Below are 5,510 nucleotides of genomic sequence, written 5' to 3' on the forward strand. Positions count from 1 at the left end.
CAAGCTTCCTGAGAGGCTGTTGCCGTTCCCTGAGGCTGAGAGGATGTGACTTGCCCAAGGTCACCCAATGGGTTTCCATGGTTGAGTCAGGATTCGAACCCTGGTCTCCAGAGTCAGAGTCCAACACTCAAACCAATACACCACACTGGTCTCACATGGTATGTGTAGCTCAGTACTAAGTGGCAACAGGTGAATAGTTCTGGGTTCTGGGCAAGGTATTTCCGAGTTTTCCTTTCTGACTGAATTGGAGGCTTTCAGCATTCAGAGTGTCTTTTCTGTCACTGAGCTCTGACCTTCCCACAGCTGTCTGAATTGCAATACAGTGCAAAATTAATTTTGTTTCATTTTGGGAATGTTCTATGCCAGGGACTGACCACTAAGTTCTTTTTATCTGCCTATGTTTGTTACCATTGCTTTTCCTATTCCTCTACAATCTCTGTTGCCTAATGTCTTTGCTTCTCCCAGTACTCCCCATCCTTTGCCGCCTCCCCCACTGCAGAAATCATAACCTCCTCCTGTCAAAGTTGCACTGTTTATTACTGTATGTGGAGCAGTGGTTTTCAGTTTTTGGTTCTCCAGATGTTTGAGACTTCAGAGTTCCCAGAATTCCTGAGCATTGGCCATACTATTGGCTGGGACTTTGGGGATTTGAAGCCCAAAACAACTGGAAGACCAAAGTTTGAGAATCATTGCTCTAGACTGGGCTCACCTACACTGATGTAAATATTAATTAATAAATTATCTGAATAATTGTTATGGCTATAGCCTATGTAGGAAAAACATTGAAATAAAACCAGAGTCCACCAGCCATAGGCAGGTGCAAAATAGTGGCTGGGGTAGAAAATCTAGATGCAAATGCTGACGAAGGAAGTGGAGCCAAATATCAACTATAGTTTTTGAGTCATAGACTAGGATGACCTGTGTTTATGTATCTATATCTTAATTATTCTAGATTGGTGATTCTAACACAGCGCTAAAACTGGTTAACAGAACTGCACAAAGATCTGCTTATAATCAATGAATTATTAGCAGGGCTGCAAAAAGCCCTAGTCAAAGCAATCACTTTATGGGAAATAATGAAGCTAAGAATTACGTGACTGTTATAAAGCCAGCCACAAAAGAAGATTCTACCTTATGTTTACTTGCTATTATTAAACTACTGGAAACCAAAAGCCCTTTCCTTTATATTATAAATTACCTAGTATTCTGTAAGTATATTCCTATCTACCTTCTGCCTACCCAAGGTACAGATCTGAATCTCTCCCAGGTATTCCTATCTAAGTTCTTTGGCAGTTTACACAATACTGTTCTCTAATGAGAAGACTGCAGCTGGTTATATTGGGTTTCGAAGCATAATGCCGTATCTTATCTAGGAGGCTTTGTACATTTGAAATAAAGATTGTTCCACATTGGGTAAAACAGCCATACCCAATTTTCTCAAATAGAGTCTGTCTCATACACAAGTCCTGATGGCCTGGCTTTTACAAGATGTCAATACTTTCATGGGGGTTAAGTATAATATTAATACTGTCTCTTTTGGTCCAAAACACACTGCAGAAATAATCCATTCTGAGACCGCTTTAATTGCACTGGATCAATGCTAGGGAATTATGGGGACGGTAGTTTTGTGAACCATTTAGCCTATGTCAGAGAGCTCTGGTACTACAATGAACTACACTTTCCAGGATTTCCTAGCACTGAGGCAGTTAAAGCTGGATTATTTCTGCAGTGTGTTTTGGACCTTTCTTTAATCAGTTTATCCAACAGTACTTCTTCGGAAGTCATTCTTCACTGGTTAAAACTTTTGCTCCATTGGCAAGCCAGTTATTTATTTCAAGGTATGTGTCATTTTTCTACAAAGCTATCCAGAGTGATGCACAAAAATAAAGACAACGTTTGAATAAAAAGAAATTAATCACATTTGCCTTTAGTTTTTCCTTTGTGGCAACCTCATTTTGAAAAGAAGTTTGGATCTGCATCGCTATTACAATCTCACAGCAATTATTCCTCTCTCCTTTGCTCAGGAGGAAAGATTAGATGTATAGTCTTTATCTACATTAAAAATACTGCAGACACAATGTAAATGTACAGAAATAAGAACAGATGCATTACTGTATGGAGGGAGCAATTTTTCACCAGCAAAGCTAGATAAGTGGTACTTTGGAAAGAGTCCTGAATTCTATTTAGTTCATCAATAACATCATCCTAGAGAACAAAAAACAAAAACAACATTAAAGGATTTTCCTTTGTTTTACTGTTTCTTGCTACAGTGCAGAAAGTATTCTTTCCACAGGAATCTAAACCCACTGGGGATTTTGCAAGTGCCAAGAAAACACTGTAATATGTTGGACTTAAATTCACCATAAGATAGAAATGGCTGGAAAGCGCACAATAAGTTTTGAATCACAATGTGATCCTCCTCGTATACTGTTTAAATAACTTGCCTAGTCTATAGTATCTAACTTGCCTAGTCTACAGTATCTATTTTTGTTTGACATATCTGTTTTGTTAACCAAGCAATTTAAAATGTGCATACACGAGTGAACAAACGCATGGAAATTAAATTACTTGTACTTCTTACACAGTCCTCCCTCTGACCTTATTCTAAAGTCTGAATCTCCTCAGACTCCAGAAAGCTTTTATATGCAACTTTGGCACACTTGGCCACCCTTCATAATTACAAATTAAGATTTATTTTATTTCCTTATCACTAAGCCACCGTTTCTAACAACATAGGTCCAAAATTGGTTGACCGGCCGAACCCAAAGGGTGCTCAACAATGGCTCCTTCTCATCCTGGAGAGAAGTGACCAGTGGGGTCCCACAGGGCTCTGTCCTGGGCCCAGTGCTATTCAACATCTTTATCAATGACCTGGATGACAGAATTGGGAGCATGCTTATCAAATTTGCAGATGACACCAAATTAGGGGGAATAGCTAATACCCCAGAGGACAGGATCAAGATTCAAAATGACCTGAATAGACTAGAAAGCTGGGCCAAAGCTAACAAAATGAAATTCAACACAGAGAAATGTAAGGTATTGCACTTAGGGCGGAAAAATAAAATGCACAGATATAGGATGGGTGACACCTGGCTGAATGAAACTACGTGTGAAAGGGACCTAGGAGTCCAAGTAGACCACAAGTTGAACATGAGTGAACAGTGTGATGCAGCAGCTAAAAAGGCCAATGCTATTTTAGGCTGCATCAATAGAAGTATAGTGTCTAGATCAAGAGAAGTAATAGTGCCACTGTATTCTGCTTTGGTCAGGCCCCACCTAGAATATTGTGTCCAGTTCTGGGCGCCACAATTTAAAAAGGACATTGAGAAACTGGAGCGTGTCCAAAGGAGGGCGACAAAAATGGTGAAGGGTCTGGAGACCATGCCCTATGAGGAACGACTTAGGGAGCTGGGGATGTTTAGCCTGGAGAAAAGAAGGTTAAGAGGTGATATGATAGCCCTGTTTAAATATTTGAAAGGATGTCATATTGAGGAGGGAGCAAGCTTGTTTTCTGCTGCTCCAGAGAACAGGACCCGGAACAATGGATGCAAGCTACAGGAAAAGAGATTCCACCTGAACATTAGGAGGAACTTCCTGACAGTAAGGGCTGTTCGGCAGTGGAATGCACTTCCTCGGAAGGTGATAGAGTCTCCTTCCTTGGAGGTCTTTAAACAGAGGCTGGATGGCCATCTGTCAGGGATGCTTTGATCTGGATTTCCTGCATGGCAGGGGGTTGGACTGGATGGCCCTAGTGGTCTCTTCCAACTCTATGATTCTATGATTCTATGATTCTATGAAAACATACTGCAGAAATAATCCAGTTTGAGACTGTTTTAACTGTCCTGGATCAATACTAGGGAATTCTGGAAACTAGTTTTCTGAGACATTCAGCTTTCTCTGTCAGAGACCTCTGGTGCCACAACAAGCTACAAATCCCAGGATTCCCTAGCACTGAGCCAGAGCAGTTAAAGCAGTCTCAAATTGGAATATTTTTGCAGTGTTTTGGAACTACGACTTTGATGAGCAGGGTTCGAATCCCAGCTCGGCTACATAAATCCACTGGGTCACTTGGGGCAAGTCACACTCTTTCAGCCTCAGAGGATGACATTGACAAACCCCTTCTGAAACAACTTGTCTATAAAAACCCCTCTAGAGAGATCTTGTAGCATTTTGAGACTAACAAGATCTTTCTACATACTGATTCCACATACTTACATGGCTATATCTTTGAATTCTTAGAAAACACAATGCTAAGGTTGCCATAAGTCAGAAACGACTTGAAGCAGGCACACAATACACAATTGATTGATTGATTGTATTTATACCCCCGCTCTTTAGTCACAAAGGCTCTCAGAGCGGCCTACAGATAGTTAATTAGACAGTTCCCTACCTTCAGGCTTACAATCTAAAACAGTGGTTCCCAAACTGTGCCTTTTAAGAGATTTTGGGCTTCAGTTCCCAGAAGCCTCAGCCATGTTGGCCAATAGTCTGGGATTCTGGGAGCTGAAGTCCAAAATCCCTTAAAAGGCACAGTTTGGGGATCACTCATCTAAAAAGACATAACAAAAAGGAGAAGAAGGAATGGCGGTGGGGAAAGGCATCTGGTTTGAATGTTGGGACAACGATGCTGGAGACTTGGGTTCGATTCCCTGCCTGGTCATGAAACCCACTCAGGCGAGTCACACTCTCTCAGCCTCAAGGGAAGGCCATGGTAAACCCCTCTCTGAAGAAACATGCCAAAGAAAACCCCATGATAGGTTCATCTTAAGGTCGCCATAAGTCAGAAACGACTTGAAGGCACACAACACACACATATCTGGTTTGAACGTTGGACCACGACTCTTGAGGTCCAAAACACACTGCAGAAATAACCCAGTTTGAGACCGCTTTAACAGCTCTGGCTCAGTGCTAGGGAATCCTGGGAACTGTAGTTTATTGTGGCATCAGAGTTCTGTGACAGAGAAAGCTAAATGTCTCACAAAACTACAGTCCCCAGAATTCCCTAGCAATGAGCCATGTCAGCTTTAATGGCTCAATGCTAGGGGATTCTGGGAACTGTAGTTATGTGAGACATTTAGTCTTCTCTGTCACGGAGAGCTCTAGTGCCACAACAAACTACAGTCTCAAGAGGGTGCCACAATAGCCTCTGGTGGCCCAATAAACTACAGTCTCAAACTGGATTATTTCGGCAGTGTGTTTTGGACCATGAAACCCACTTGGGCCAAGTAATCACACTCTCTCAGCCTCAGGGGAAGGCCATGGCAAACCCCCCTCTGAAGAAACATGCCAAAGAAAACACCATAATAAGGTTTTAACTGCTCTGGCTGCCTCCTGTTGCATTTTGGGGTTTGTTGTTCTGTGAGGCCTAGAGCTCTCTGGCTGAGAATTCTAAATGCCCCTCTCCCTAAACTACAACTCCCACAATGCAACAGGCGTTCTCCTTGGCGGCCATTTTGCATCGCGTGACCGCGCAGGCGCAGTAAGGGTTCCCTGGCCCTGCTGCTGCCGTT

The sequence above is a fragment of the Sceloporus occidentalis genome, unplaced genomic scaffold, assembly GCF_023333645.1.
Source record: "Sceloporus occidentalis isolate IW3139 unplaced genomic scaffold, rSceOcc1.0.p SCAF_2, whole genome shotgun sequence".
NCBI classification, from domain to species: domain Eukaryota; kingdom Metazoa; phylum Chordata; class Lepidosauria; order Squamata; family Phrynosomatidae; genus Sceloporus; species Sceloporus occidentalis.